We start from the raw sequence: 17,123 nt of genomic DNA, 5'->3' as shown, positions 1-17,123 counted from the left end.
ACGCACCCATGTGGAAGAAGAAATCTATATCTTGGGACCTACCCTACTGGAAAGACCTAGAGGTCCGCTCTTCAATCGATGTGATGCACGTGACGAAGAACCTTTGCGTGAACCTGCTAGGCTTCTTGGGCATGTATGGGAAGACAAAAGATACACCGGAGGCACGGGAGGACCTGTAACATTTGCACGAAAAAGATGGCATGCCTCCAAAGCAGTATGAAGCTCCTGCCAGCTATGCTCTTACCAAAGAAGAGAAGGAAATCTTCTTTGAATGCCTGCTCAGTATGAAGGACCTGTCTGGCTACTCGTCGAATATAAAGGGAATAATAAATATGGCAGAGAAAAAGTTCCAGAACCTAAAGTCTCATGACTGCCACGTGATTATGACGCAACTGCTTCTGGTTGCATTGAGGGGGCTTCTACCGGCAAACATTCGATTAGCCATTGTGAAGCTATGTTCATTCCTCAATGCAATCTCCCAGAAAGTGATCGATCTAGAAATCCTACCAAGGTTAAGGAGTGATGTGGCACATTGTCTTGTCAGTTTTGAGCTGGTGTTCCCACCATCCTTCTTCAATATCATCACGCACGTCCTAGTTCATCTAGTCAACGATATTGTCGTTCTGGGCCCTGTATTTCTACATAATACACTACAGGAATCAGCTACTTTGCCATCCGCCAAGGCGGACGTCAAAGGCATGAATGGCGGACGACAAAGGTCTTTGTCGTCCGCCACGGACGGCAAAGAAAGGGCCGGTAAAGAGCTACTTTGCCGTCTGCTTTTGTTGGCGGACGGCAAAGGGGCCTTTGCCATCAGTGGCTGATGACAAAGGGCATGGCTCTTTGCCATCTGCTGGCAGACGGCAAATGGCATGGCTCTTTGCCATCTGCTGGCAGACGGCAAAGACTGCAGGCTCTTTGCCATCTGCTGGCAGATGGCAAAGAGACCAAATAGGCATTAATTCTGTTTCTTCTTATATCAATTCATTTTCATAGAAAATCAAACACACACACACACACACACACACACACACACACACACACACATATATATATATATATATATATATAATATAGCATATCCAACACATATTACCAATACTCATGAACACATATATATCCAACACATGTTATCAATATATAGTCATGAACACATATATATCCAACACATATCCATGAACACATATCCATGAACACATATCCAACAAATATTACAAGGAATGATCTAAAACTAAATATCTATTTTCCTAAAAACTATCTTATTACTAAGATCTTCTCTGGATCTTCTTCTTTTCTTCCAACCTGCATAATAAAAACACTAAGAAAGAGAGAATGGGTTAGGAGTAGAAATGTAGCATTTCACTTGGTGAAATGCAATGCTGTAGGAACCAGTACTTGAGATCAAGATAATCTTAGTTAAGATCCTGATTTTCAAAGTGATCTTAATTAGAAAGCCAAATAGAGTAAACCAATACCAAAGAGCCAAAGGAGAGAACCAGCCAAGGACCCAATCAAGAAGCCACCACAATTAGCAGTTAGTTAAATGCCAACACAAAGACCACTATCAGTACTAGCTCCAGGAATTAAGCCAACTAAAAACTAGTGATTAAAGCCAAAGATTGGACTTCATCACCACAATCAGTTTTGTCCAGTGACAATAGGTACATGTCATTGTGCAACGCCAAAAACAAAGCTCCAGGAGGAGATATATAGCACAACCAGCCAACCAAACCAAGTCCCAACACATCCAGCCACAAGCAGCTTAGAATAGGTAACCATTAAGGAGAGGTACAGAAGACCTCAAGGTATACTTGAGGGATTATGTGCTCAGACAGCCTGGAAGTGCCAAGGCTAGTTCATCACAACACAGGGATAGCCACATGTAAATTAAGCCTAAGAGAGGGGGGCTCAGACCAGCATCACTGCCCAAATTAGATGTAGTATCTATCTTATCAGAAGAAGACTAGGAAAGTAACAGCCAAAACCAAGTATAGCATATGTTCATAGGCTATTAGAAAGAGACAAATAGGAATAGCCAAACCAAGTGGTATCTGTTCATATCAGTATTAGAAGTAAAATAACTACGAACAAGTGAGTATCTGTTCATGACTAAAGTTACTGACCAAAGTAACAACTCCAGGATCAAATACACAGAACAGAGCAGTACAGGAGTATATATACTTCACAAATACACATAGATGGTCACTGACCAAAACCCTGACACAGCAAGAATCCATCACAGAGAGCTCCAATACAAGTTGATGCTCATCTACAGCAGCTAACCACAGCTAATAGAGCCTCACATCCAACAAGATCAAATGCTACAGCTATGCATTAGAGAGATCAGGAGGGGAGCAAGGACAAGCTCACCAAGAGGAGTTGTAGCCGAAGCAGGATACAGCCACACCATCACTATGGTGTGACCAACATCACAACCAACACCACCACAACAAGTCGGAGCTAGCCAGAGAGCACCACAACGGCGGCGCCAACGAGAGCACGGGCACGAAGGCGCCAACCAGGGGCACCACAGCACGGAGGTGCCACCCAGGGGCACCACAGCACGGAGGTGCCACCCAGGGGCACCACCGCGCCACAGCACATCCAGCACCGCCGGAGGATCCTCATGGCGACCGAACCTAAATGCACATCCAGCAATCGATAGTACTGAGCCACAGACAGAGCAAGCAAGCAGGCACGGAAAAAATAGGGCGGAGGAGCGGGACTCACGCACGCTCGAGCTCATCGGGATCGGGATCTTCGGTTGCGGCCGCGGCGAGCCAGAGCAGCACCACCGCGCAAATCCCCAGGGCCCACCAGTGCCCCGTCCCCACCTCCTGGTCGGCCTCAGATCTCCCATGGCGGGCGGGGCACAGCGGAGCTCCGTGCTCGGCTCCCATGGCGGAGGCGGATCTCGAGGTCGGGGCAACCGGCGACGAGGCTTCTGCGGCGGGGCGGCGAGCTTGTGGGAAGGCGGCGGCGCGCGACGCGGCGCAGGCGGCAGCACGAGGCAGTGGGGCTCCTGGGGTCCGGTGAGGTGGCAGCACGCACCGGCGGGAGGAGGCGAGGGGGCGCAGTGGAGCGGGGTCGAGGAAGGCGGGGTCGGGAGGATCTTGGCTGTGGGGTGGGCGTCATCGAATCCCGCCGGAATCGGCCGGCGTAGCTTCTCGCGGAGGGAGAGGGAGAGACGAGTGGGAGAGAGAGAGAGGGGTGGGGCAGAGAGATAGGGGCGGAGAGAGAGGGGATAGAGATAGAGGAGGTGGGGCAACGGTTTTTTTACCGCAAAAAAAAGATAGCCCCCTCTTTGCCGTCCGCCAGCAGATGGCAAAGAATCTTTGCCGTCCGCGAGCAGACGACAAAGAGTGGGGTGGACCGTTGCAGTATACAGGCATCCGGTGGCACCTCTTTGCCGTCCACTAACAGATGGCAAAGATTCTTTGCCATCTGCCAGCTGACGGCAAAGAAATGACACATGGCAAAGACCTTCTTTGCCGTCTGCCAGTTCTTTGCCGTCTGTTGTTTGGTAGCTGATGGCAAAGACCTTCTTTGCCGTCCACAAGCAGACGGCAAAGATCTGGCAGATGGCAAAATCCCTGATTCTAGTAGTGATATGTTCCCCTTTGAGAAGTTCATGGGAGTCCTACAGAAATATGTCCGTAACCGCGCTAGGCCATAAGGAAGCATCTCCATGGGCCATCAAAAAGAGGATGTCATTGGGTTTTGTGTTGACTTCATTCCTGACCTTAAGAAGATAGGTCTCCCTCAATTGCGGTATGAGGGGAGACCGGGTGGAAAAGGCACCATAGGAAGGGACTCAATAATATGTAGGGACGGGCATTCTTGGTCTCAAGCACACTACACGGTTCTACAGAATTCTACCTTGGTGACCCCGTATGTCGATTAACACAAGAACATTCTGTGCTCCAAACACCCGGACCAGTGTGACGACTGGATTACATGTGAACACATCAGGAGTTTCGATAGTTGGTTCCAATCACGTCTCAGGTGTAACAACACTGTTTCTGATGACCTGTACTCGTTAGCCAGGGAACCATGTTCGACTGTAACGACTTGCAAAGGGTATGAGATAAATGGGAATACATTTTACACGATCACCCAAGATCAAAAGAGAACCAACCAAAACAGTGGTGTCCGCTTTGATGCAGCAACCAAGAGGGGAAAGGACACATATTATGGTTACATAGTGGACATATGGGAACTTGACTATGGATATGATATTAAGGTCCCTTTGTTTAAGTGCAAATGGGTCAATCTGTCAGGAGGCGGGGTACATGTAGACCCACAGTACAGAATGACAACAGTAGATCTGAACAATCTAGGGTACACAAATGAGCCAATCGTCCTAGCCAATGATGTGGCGCAGGTTCTCTATGTGAAGGACATGTCTACCAAATCGAGAAAAAGAAAAGATAAGGAAGCGGATACATCATACGATGAGCCAAAGCGCCACATAGTTCTTTCAGGAAAAGAGACATGATGGGATTGGAGGGCAAGACAAATGTGTCTGAAGATTATGAAAAGTTTCATCAAATTCCTCCCTTCAAAGTCAAGGCTGACCCAAGCACCCTGTTAAACGATGAATATTATCCATGATTACGGCGCAATAAGCAAAGAACATAAGCGAAGAAAAAGTGAAGACTTTCTATCAACAACTATTATGATGATGCCTTGACGATGTAGAATTGCACTACAGTTACATTTGAACAAATGAAATCCCTTTGTAACAGATGAGTTTTCGTTCGAAACCCTGATACTTCCAAAGAGATTGTCTGTTTTGTACACGAAGTGCATCCAGTTTTTGTCGTGCCTGATTTTTTTTAAAGTTGATGGAACCTACTTCCTGCCCTATGAGTTCCGTGCCGTAGAAATTGACAAGCCTCGAGGACAAGAACAAGTAGCCGAAAAATCTCGGCCGACACAGATCTTCTATGTAATAATGCACGGAATCAAGAATAAAGAATATGATGAAAAGGCATTGGGGAGCCATCCAAAGACGGAGCAAGATATTGTTCAAGTCACACCACCATCATGCTCTCTCAACAAATTTGAATAGGTATGTCTATCAAGTAATTTACTTGTTTTCATATTTGGTCACAACTTTATTGTTGATGCATCTATTAGAAAAAAAAATCCTAATAAGTAATTTTGAAAGACCAGTGAAGAAGGGTAATTTACTTGTAAGCGATAAAATTGTTATAGAGCAAACTGGTCAACCCATTGCGCCATTTATAAAGACCGAGAGTGACTTATTGTTACAGCCAAGGCTTTCCTCATTGCTTTATCTAAAGTTCATATCTAGTTGGGTAGCTTTCCTTATTTCTTACTTGGCATGATTTTCGTCTCAATTGATACATGTTGTTCTAACTATTTTAATTTCAGAAACATAATGTCAAGTTTAGATTCTTTTGAGAAAACCGATGCTAGTATAATATATTATCCAATGACACGGAAAAATAATGCAAAAGAAAATTCATAGCCGAACGGGGAGATTCCAAATCTGAACCATTCGTGTGCTTACCTCTAAAGCCATTCTCACAACAAGATCGTCTAGAAAATAAAAGGTTATCTTCAATACAAGCATGTGTGATCAAATATTTGAGTTGTTGCTGAAAAATAATTACATTAGAATTCATGATCACCATGTCAAGCCATCAAACCAAGGACGAATGTGATGCAGATTGCATCATTCGTTCAAACATAATTTCGAGGATTGCAATATGTTTCATCAAATAGTTAAATCGACCATTGATAAGGACAGTTCAAATTTGTTGAGACACCAAGAGATGACCAGTCTATTCTAATTGGTTCTGATGGTAAACAGTTTTTGCATCGGCTGCTTCATGCTGGTCTATTTAAACATGAGAAGGTAAAAACTGCAGAAAATGGGATTAAGCTTTCAGGTAGGAAAATCTTTTAAGAGCACAATGGGAATATTCTTGAGGGTGAAAATTCTATGAAGCTACAATGAAGACGCTAAGGACTGGGGGGCAACAAGAAACTCCAATGATCGATCAAAGCAAACAAAAAGAAAACAAAGGCCAAAATAAGCGCAAGTGTAAGAGATTAAAAATCACATTCGCTGAACTATTTAATAAATACCAAAAGAAGAGTGAAGACAAGAATGCTTATCGGCCAAATCATGCAAAGAAACCAAGATCACCCCCAAGGCGCAAATATGAGGATCGATTGCAAGGAGAGAAGTTTAACGCAACATTTTCATATTCTTATTTTGGGCCGCCAATGCCAGTGTCAACACACATCAAGTTTCTACTGATCATGAAAGAACTCTATGAACAAACAGTTACCAACTGAACGTGAGTTATTTAGAAGATTGCAAGAACTAGCGGAGGATGTAAAAAAGAACAAAAGACAAAGAAAGATTCCATGTCGGTTAGTGCGTTAAATTATTGATGGAATCAAATATGCACCACCCTATGTTGAGCATATAGGTAGCCAAACATATGTTCCATCACTGTAACAACATCCTCAGGGGATCTAAAAGATAAGAAAACTATGTGTAAATCCCTATAACCATAACCCTCGATCGTCTTTTCTACTTACATTTTGTGTGCTGGTTGGTGCCGGCAGATATCCATGGCTAGGAACAGGCATGGCGAATGCTGAGAAGGTCACAGAGATTACATTGGGACTGCTTTATCATGTGGCCTAGTTCCTCCAAGCCAAGGCCATGAGATGGCAATGGAATAATTGATGGACTGCAAATTGGCTGGAGATATACGAATCAGGTCGTATCTTGGTTAGTCACAAAGAAACACGATCATGATTTTGACAATTGCATGACGTCTCAGCTACCGTGTCAAATCTGAACGGTTGTTTAGATTGCATCATATCTTTTCCTTTTTTTCCCCTGATTGAGATCCAAGTTCTGTTTTTCAATTGAAATATCCAAGGGATTTATTAATAGATCGTAATCGTAGTAATTCAGGCCAGCTAAAATCACTGGTTTCTATTTCTTGTTTCCACTGATTAATGTTTTAATATGTAGGGAGTCCGTTATTAGTATCAGATAGATATAGACATAGATAGATAGATAGGTAGATAGATAGATAGAGATAGAGATAGAGATAGAGATAGATATAGATATGGATAGGTAGATAGATAGATAGATAGATAGATGGAGATAGAGATAGAGATAGAGATAGGTAGATAGATAGATAGAGATAGTGATAGAGATAGAGATATAGATAGATAGACAAATAAATAGGCTTATCTACATATCGGTTACCATCAATATGATACAAGAAATGGATGCACCTAGCTATATTTAATTAGAAGTATCCTTTACTATCGACGTGATACTACAAGGACCACACATGTCCCTACATTAATTATGAACATACCCAAATTATGTACACATATCTGTTAAGAGTTCGAAATCAACTACTCCATTGCCAATAATTAATAGGTTGCATCCACATCCATTGCCAACAACTTTATACAAGATCTAAATGTGCAAACATTAGATTATAACATATCCAAGTCATATATCTCTCACTTAGTTAAAAGAGTCCAATTAAGCGATTGATGAGCGAATGGAGTCTAAAAGCTTCACTATGACCACTATATATAGAGACTGAGTGGCACAGAAGTCCTGCATAAACACATACCAATAGTGCTACACAACATAGATCATGAACAACACAAAAGTAGCTGGAGTGTTATGCTTCCTAGTCCTTGTGGCTCTCTCTTCTTGTTCGCTCCATGCACGAGCAGCCAACGACATAGATCACTGCCTCCTTGATAAAAAAAGGTGATGCGAGACTGTTGGCATCACATCGAAAAGAAACTTGGTGACCAGTACCCGCCACTCCATAGCGCATGTTGCAATACAATAAGAGATGCAAAAGACATCCACTGCGTCTGTGATCGGTTCACCGCTCACGAACTGACTTTGCTCTGTCTAGCCAAGTTTGCCATGGCTACACATGTATGCGGCAATGGGTTGCACACAGGCACTCACTGTGCAGGTTGGTATATTGTCATATATTTGCGCAAACACACACAAACACACAAACACACACACAAATACACACACACACACACACACACACACACACACACACACACACACACACACACACTTTATATAATTTCTCATGTTCATCATTATGATGTGAAGAATGAAATTTTGCAGGTTATCATGTTCCAGAAATAAAGCTACCACCTCCACCCGCGGCAAGTACCTAGGCCTTAAGTGTAAGACCATTTTCATAATGGAGAAATAATAAAATAAAGCAAAGAATAATGGAGAAATAATTAACGCAACATTTTCATATTCTTATTTTGGGCCGCCAATGCCAGTGTCAACACATATCAAGTTTCTACTGATCATGAAAGAACTCTATGAACAAATAGTTACCAACTGAACGTGAGTTATTTAGAAGATTGCAAGAACTAGCGGAGGATGTAAAAAAGAACAAAAGACAAAGAAAGATTCCATGTCGGTTAGTGCGTTAAATTATTGATGGAATCAAATATGCACCACCCTATGTTGAGCATATAGGTAGCCAAACGTATGTTCCATCACTGTAACAACATCCTCAGTGTATCTAAAAGATAAGAAAACTATGTGTAAATCCCTATAACCATAACCCTCGATTGTCTTCTCTACTTACAGTTTGTGTGCTGGTTGGTGCCGGCAGATATCCATGGCTAGGAACAGGCATGGCGAATGCTGAGAAGGTCACAGAGATTACATTGGGACTGCTTTATCATGTGGCCTAGTTCGTCCAAGCCAAGGCCATGAGATGGCAATGGAATAATTGATGGACTGCAAATTGGCTGGAGATATACGAATCAGGTCGTATCTTGGTTAGTCACAAAGAAACACGATCATGATTTTGACAATTGCATGACGTCTCAGCTACCGTGTCAAATCTGAACGGTTGTTTAGATTGCATCATATCTTTTCCTTTTTTTCCCTGATTGAGATCCAAGTTCTGTTTTTCAATTGAAATATCCAATGGATTTATTAATAGATCGTAATCGTAGTAATTCAGGCAAGCTAAAATCACTGGTTTCTATTTCTTGTTTTCACTGATTAATGTTTTAATATGTAGGGAGTCTGTTATTAGTATCAGATAGATATAGACATAGATAGATAGATAAATAGATAGATAGATAGATAGAGATAGAGATAGAGATAGAGATAGAGATAGATATAGATATGGATAGGTAGATAGATAGATAGATAGATAGATGGAGATAGAGATAGAGATAGAGATAGTGATAGAGATAGATATATAGATAGATAGACAAATAAATAGGCTTATCTACATATCCGTTACCATCAATATGATACAAGAAATGGATGCACCTAGCTATATTTAATTAGAAGTATCCTTTACTATCGATGTGATACTACAAGGACCACACATGTCCCTACATTAATTATGAACATACCCAAATTATGTACACATATCTGTTAAGAGTTCGAAATCAACTACTCCATTGCCAATAATTAATAGGTTGCATCCACATCCATTGCCAACAACTTTATACAAGATATAAATGTGCAAACATTAGATTATAACATATCCAAGTCATATATCTCTCACTTAGTTAAAAGAGTCCAATTAAGCGATTGATGAGCGAATGGAGTCTAAAAGCTTCACTATGACCACTATATATAGAGACTGAGTGGCACAGAAGTCCTGCATAAACACATACCAATAGTGCTACACAACATAGATCATGAACAACGGAAAAGTAGCTGGAGTGTTATGCTTCCTAGTGCTTGTGGCTCTCTCTTCTTGTTCGCTCCATGCACGAGCAGCCAACGACATAGATCACTGCCTCCTTGATAAAAAAAAGGTGATGCGAGACTGTTGGCATCACATCGAAAAGAAACTTGGTGACCAGTACCCGCCACTCCGTAGCGCATGTTGCAATACAATAAGAGATGCAAAAGACATCCACTGCGTCTGTGATCGGTTCACCGCTCATGAACTGACTTTGCTCAGTCTAGCCAAGTTTGCCATGGCTACACATGTATGCGGCAATGGGTTGCACACATGCACTCACTGTGCAGGTTGGTATATTGTCATATATTTGCGCAAACACACACAAACACACAAACACACACACACACACACACACACACACACACACACACACACACACATATATATATATATATATACACACACACACACACTTTATATAATTTCTCATGTTCATCATTATGATGTGAAGAATGAAATTTTGCAGGTTATCATGTTCCAGAAATAAAGCTACCACCTCCACCCGCGGCAAGTACCTAGGCCTTAAGTGTAAGACCATTTTCATAATGGAGAAATAATTAAATAAAGCAAATAATGATGTCAGATGAATGACATTTGCTGTGTATTTGACCTTTTTTGTGTGTATTAAAAAAAATTGGGCATAGCCTCGTCACTTGTTGTTTGCATTTGTATGATAACTGGTTCTCATTGATTCATAGGATTTTAACAGACATCGAAATAGAAAAAAAAATAGGCTTCCAATATGCGAAGGAATGTCCTCGTTGATCTTACATGATCAAGAAACAAAGAAATCCATCTAGAAAGCATAGAAATAGGGACAAAAAATGGGCACACCAGATCTCAACTCTACAGAAATGAACATAAGTATAGACATTACATAAAGATGTTAATCACTATTACTGTCTAGGAATATTTACTAGATAATCACGGCTATGGGAGCACATAAGGGGAAATAAGGCGACAGCGAACGCCCAAAGAAAAAAGCAGAAAAACGACTTAAACAAAAACACGCGAGACATTAAGATTACATACAAGCAACATCACATTTTACTGCTACTCACAACAATATCCACACATGTTTAAGCACACAAACCTCGCTAGAACTCCGGCACTACGATCTACCATGCCGTGGCGGTGTGCACGAAAGTGGACCAACGTGTGGAGAGGTTGGTGTAAATGGAGCTACACCAAAGCTAGCTTAGCACCGGTTGCATCTGGACGGGCTTGGAGGTGCGGACGGACTCAGTGATCATGTAGCGGGACACGGATGTCACGGCCACGTCATCATTAAGGGAACGGAAGCGAACCGTGCTCGTCCAGGGAATGAGTGACAGGGTAGGATAGCGGTGAAAAAAAGGCTTGCTGGCATTGCCCTTTTCTGATAATGAAGATCAGTAAGGGTTGTCATAGTGGAAAGGTGGATGGCATAATTCCAGAATAGAAACATGTCTATCACCGAAACGATATACATTGGCGAGGGCATCTACGTTCGTACGCATGCCTCCACAGAAAGGCGCGCGCGGCAGCGGATTGATTAACACGACCAGTCATACATGTGCCCGCCGTGCTACTTTGGGCGGCTTGGCCCGCGACGCGTTAACCCGGGTCCATAGAAATTCTCGACGGCCGGACGACCATCTGCGGGCACGTGACGTCGTCTATCCGGAAATGGTACGTCGGCCGCTACCAGCCGGCGATGCCATGAGTGGCAGGGCACGCGCGCACAACAAGACATGTCGTCTTTTCATTCCGGACAGCGACCTTGTTATTCCCCGGTGCCTATCTGCCTCCCCCTCTCAAATTATAAGCTGAAATGCTATTTGATTTTCTGCGCCGTAAGTGAGTGTGTCACACTCCGAAAAAATATTTTAAATCCAAGGATGCATGACTGCAGGTACGCGGTGCATCCACGCGGAGAAGTCCAGCGAGACTTGTAACCATCCAGGTACAGCACGGTACGTGGTGCTACCATGAGGCAGCAATAGCATTCAATGACCATGGATGCACTAAGGTACGGACGTAAACAGTAGAGTTGTGCCCTGATCGCCCACGACCTCAACAGCGCCACACGCTCTCGTGCACGACGATCGGCATCTGATTCGACGGTGCAGTACCTACACAGTCAGAATTATGTGACCGCTTCCCGCACTCTCGCGCCGGCTATAAAAACGCCAGCCCGCTCGTCCATTGGCAAGCCACGCCCGCCTGTTCCGTCCATAGCTCAGTCAAGCTCAAGCCGTGCGTGTGACTTCAGGAGATAGCCGTGGCTAAGAACTTCATACGTCAAGATGTCCAACGGTTTCTATAATTCCTCTTTTACCAACCAGTAAAAATGCCTGTGCGCTGCAATGGAAAAAATGCCCTTAGCCTAAAAATACATAAAGGGTGTGGCTAGATCTCAGTCGATTGAGACTTAACCAAGTCTCAGTCAAATGATGTATAACATATAAAAAAAGAAAAATTAAATAGAAAATTTTGCATCAATCACCACATAAGATCTCATGAATATAGCATCGACTGAGATTTTGTTAAGTCTTAGTTGACTGAAGTTTAGCAATCCAAATACATAAACAGAAATTAAGTATCTAGTTAGGTTTTTATTTTTGCGAAAATATCAGATTTATTATAAAGATTCATCAGAAATACAAAGCACCCAAACATAACAAAAATTACATCGAGGTCCAAGGACAACCGAACGACCATTGCCGCCGGTTGAACAAGCCGCCTCGCATCGCTGTCGCTGCTCCAATACCGGATCCGACCTGACCTTGTCGATGACAGCCGGGAGGTCTTCATGCACGTGCCCCTAAGGACCAGCATTCTGGAGCCGCAGTTGTGTACGCATGTTGAGAAACCCTAACACCAAATCTCGCTGTTGTGTACGCATGTTGAGAAACCCTAACCTTGCCGCTCCGAGGAGCTGGCAGGAATCTACATCGGAGCTCTGTCTAATCTGTTCTGAAGGACGAACTTGAGGAGGATCGGAGCCCGGAAGACTGACTTGAAGAAGAAGCGCCGCCATCCGTCCGAGTGCCGTCCTTGCGAGAACTAAAACCCTACCTATCTAAGACGAGGTACCAGGAATACCCGCCCCCGCCACCAGCCGCCGGAGCAGCAGGCGGAGAGGAGGCGAATCCACGGGCTCATCGGTGAAGATCGAAGGAAAGCAAGTATCTAGTTAGTTTGAAAGATAAGAAAAACAAACAAAAGAGTGGGAAGAAAAAGTCGTAACGCCATGTAGTCATTTAATAATTTAATCAATCACTTTTTCTCCTAGATGTCTTCCTAATACCATTCCTCTACCGCAACTGCTATAGTTAAGTAGATTCAAAGGATCAAATACACATTAGAGTAGGGATACAAATCACATTCTTAGTATCCAGATTAGGAGCTATTGATAGTGTTAAGAAATTTCTAAATGGGTACCTTGAAGAACATGAGTTGGATCATTGTTTGATTTATTCTATGGCCGCAAAATACAGCTTGGATCTGAGTTCCCCTTCTGGTGTGTTCATTCTTTTGCATCATTTTTCCAGTCCCAATTGGCGAACTTGGTTTGGTTTAGGGGCTTCTAGATCATGGTCGATCATGTTTTCTTTACGAAACGGTCGGTCATATTCTGAAGTGTCATTTCTTAAGCATCTAGAAAAAGGCACTTTAGTTCAGACCAGACACTTTGGTCCAAGTTACTAATTGAAGGTGCAAGCGGATCAATATTTTTGTTTTTTGCATGGAGTAAATTTATCAACTTTGAGAACAATTCCAATGATGAGCAAATAATTGGGGAGAAATAATATTATTTTTTGACAGGGTAAAGATTTTGTTTCTCGAACAATAGCAATGGCATTTACAATCAAAGAAGAAATGAAATCAGGCGGGTCATCTTCCCAAACAGAAGAATTCTTTAGCATATTTGTTTAGCCAAAGCATCTGCTACACTGTTTGCTTCTCGGTTGCATAATGAAAATTTCACCTATCCGATGTCACAAGAGAGTTGAATGCATTCAATAATTGTTGCTGCTTGGGAACCATTGAATCTATAAGTATCTTTTACTGCATCAATCACAAGTTCACAATCTGACTCAACTTCTATCCTCAAGCATCCCACATGAGCTGCCAAATTAATACCATTCCTGAGAGGCCACATCAGAAACATGTGGAACGAACATGCTGCAGCGGCTACAAAATAACCCAATTCATCTTTGATGACTGCCTCACTTGCTCCTGATCAGTCTTTTACGTGGAATAAAGCATCTACATTAATTTTCATAAAGCCGTGCAATGGTTTGCACCACTTTTTTGGTTTTCCTCCTTTCGTCCTTCTTTTCAATTGCTCTCCAGAAATTGGTGGCAATTGCTCTGATGGATGTTGTTGTTCTATCTGCTGGCAGTACTAATGCACTCTTTATTAGCTGTCGACATTGCCACCAAAGGTACCAAGATGCCACGATCACAAGCTTGGGTATATGTAGACCTCCAATACTCTTCCCTGAGTTCTCATCTGTAATTTGATTCAAGTTTAAAAAACATGATCGGTCTCGACATATGGCCTTCCTGATCGTCTCTGTTAGATCCAGCTGTTATCAAATAAATTTAACCCTCTTACAGCTGAAAAGACAGTGTTGAATATCATCAGTTCCCCTCAAGCAGACCGGACATTGTGCTTGTGTTAAAACATGTCTGTTTGCTAGTACACCCTTTCAGGGAAGGATCCCATGTTATACTAGCCGACACCTTAGGTTTCTAGATGTCATCCCAAATGGGGATAGGATTTGCTCGACCTTGGCCATCCTCCGCATGCATATGTTGTCCAAATTTATGCTTCCATTCCCTATGATAAGCAGATCAAACTGAGAATGTACTAGACTTTCACTACAAAAAAAAGACACATCTGTGACATTTTGGGCCGAACAATTTTTTTCATGCTTATGCCACTTCTATGATGATAATTGTGACAAAATCCGGTATCATAATAGATGTGGTCGGCTCCTACTTCTATGACAAAAAATCATGACAGAAAATGGGCTTTTCGTCCTGGGCGGGCCGGAGACGCAGCTGCATGACATTCTTTAGGCCGTCCATGACGGAAAAAACCATGGTAGAAGCGAGGGCGAGGAAAATTTCGGGGTGTTCCCGGTTACGGTGGGTGGTCAGGGGCCGAGCGATGCGCGTTTCTCTCGTACACGCACGCGTGTGTGTGCGAGGCATTGGGCTCTAACTGAACCCGAGCAAGGCGTTGGGCTCTAACTGAACCCGAGCGATCGCACTAGCTACGATACTGAACCCGAGCGATCGATCCCTTACTGTTAACTGAACCCGAGTGATTCCTTCGCTAGAGCTGCTAACTGAAGCCGATCGAACCCTGCTACCTCCTTCCCGTGATGAACAGCGAGCGTTGTTGGGGGGGGGGTTGGATGAACAGTTCTCGGTGGGGATGGATGAACAGGACCCTGTGGTGTTGCCTCTGGATGAACAGGACCCCGGTCGAGCCGGTTGGGGGTGGATGAACAGGACCCCGTGGAGGGCTGGATGAACAGGATGACCCCGTGGAGGGCTGGTTGAACAGTAGCCGGTGTAGGGCTAGATGAACAGTAGCCCGTGGAGGGGTGGTTGAACAGGACCCCATGGAGAAGCTGGTTGAACATCAGCCGGTGGAGGAGTGCGGTGGAGGCTGGGTGAACAGGAGCCCGTGGATGAACAGTCATAGGTGGAGGCTGGAGGAGGTCGACAGCGGATGAATAGTAGCCCGTGGAGGCTGGAGGAGGTCGACGGTGGAGATGAACAGTATCCCGTGGAGTCCCGTTTTCCGGTATGCCACACCCCTCCCGATGAACAGGACCCCTGTTTCGACCGTAGCGCTCCAACACAAGTCCGTTTCCTCTGTTTTGCGGTACACCACACCCCTCCCGATCAACAGGACCCCGTTTCGACCGTAGGAGGTCCAACATAAGTCCGTTTCCTCCGTTTTGCGGTACGCTAGACCTGTCTTGATGAACATGATCCCGTTTCGACCGTGGCCGGTCGAACACAAGGCCGTTTTATCCGTTCTGCGGTACGCCATGCCTCGTTTCCATCGGCGTTTCCATCCAAGCCCTCCCGACGAACACGATGACACATTCCGTTCCGACCCAGCCGGTCGCCTCTCCATGAACACGATGATGACGCAGTTTCTCCGTTCCAACACAGCCATGTACACGAGCCTTGACCGTACATATGCGCAAGTAGGCGTTTGAGACCCCGCCCGTATGTACGTACTTGGACGTATTTACTTTCTTGCACCCTAGCCGCTGTACGTACGTGTACATGCTACATGTGCGCCTCTACTACGACACGTGCCCTACCTTCCTTGCATGGCCACGGTTCATCGCTGCAGCCTACAGACAGACCGATCGACCAGTATGTACATACACGTTCCTGACCAGAATGAAAAAGCTACGTACGCTTCGTCTAGGTGGGTCCTGACTGCCAGGCACTTTCTTGCGTGCAAAGATGTAGCTGGTGGGTCCCAGCAGTCAAGGGGGCGAATCGTTTTTTTTGCCGGAACGCACTTCCTTGCGTGCGAAGATGTAGCTGGTGGGTCCCAGCAGTCGGGGGGGAACTTTTTTTCATGAAATACCGTGGCCCGTCCAGTGGGTCCCTGCCGTCAGGTGGAGGAATAATTATTTTGCGCATAATAAGGAGGCCCTTCCTTGCGGCTGCCGTGGACCCAGCTGTATGCCTCTCCATGTACAGTACTCTTCCGATGGAAGTTGTTCCTTGACCACGTCGACCACGCCGCACCAAGAGCACCAGGGCGGTGGACGACGGAAAGGCATAGGAAGCGGACGACGCAGAGCCGAGGAAGACGTGGCAGTGGAAGCCCACGCGGAGTGGAGTACGAGGGTTCACTGTTTCGGCTGCGGTGTGAGGCTGCCGTCGCCGCAGAATAACAAGGGGTGTGGGTGAGGCCTCCGTGACATCACAAACGGCCACGGGAGGCAGGAGCATGCGGCACGACCGGTGCTGGTTTGGGCGGCTGGAGCAAGAAGACCAGAGGTTGAAGAAGCCCTATGGCCATTGGATGGACATCGCATGGTCACTGGAGCAAGAATCGTTCATATTGACTAAGTTGACAAATCCCTTCGTCCCCGTCAACTTAGTAGGCCCACAAGTCAGCCTCCCACTATGGTAGGTCGCAGCTGGCAGGGGGTATTCATTTTTTTGTGCGCAATAAGGAGGCACTTCCTTGCATGCGAAGATATAGCTGGTGGGTCCGACTTGTCAGCGGGGGGAGGGTTTTTTCGTGAAAAATATAGAGGCCCTTCTCGTGGGTCCCAGATGTCAGGGGAAGGAATTATT

At 44.5% G+C, this 17,123-nt stretch overlaps 1 long non-coding RNA gene across 1 annotated transcript; it reads left to right on the top strand.

Moving 5' to 3' along the window:
* The first annotated feature begins 8,685 nt into the window (after window positions 1–8,685).
* LOC123161089 (uncharacterized) lies at window positions 8,686–10,437 on the top strand. Its single transcript, XR_006480532.1, has 2 exons — window positions 8,686–10,072; window positions 10,252–10,437. It is a non-coding gene; the product is annotated as an uncharacterized lncRNA (long non-coding RNA).
* The last annotated feature ends 6,686 nt before the right edge of the window (window positions 10,438–17,123 follow it).

Source organism: Triticum aestivum, chromosome 7B, assembly GCF_018294505.1.
Source record: "Triticum aestivum cultivar Chinese Spring chromosome 7B, IWGSC CS RefSeq v2.1, whole genome shotgun sequence".
NCBI classification, from domain to species: domain Eukaryota; kingdom Viridiplantae; phylum Streptophyta; class Magnoliopsida; order Poales; family Poaceae; genus Triticum; species Triticum aestivum.
The sequence above is the reverse complement of the archived record's forward strand: the minus strand, read 5'-3'. Positions and strand labels throughout refer to the sequence as shown.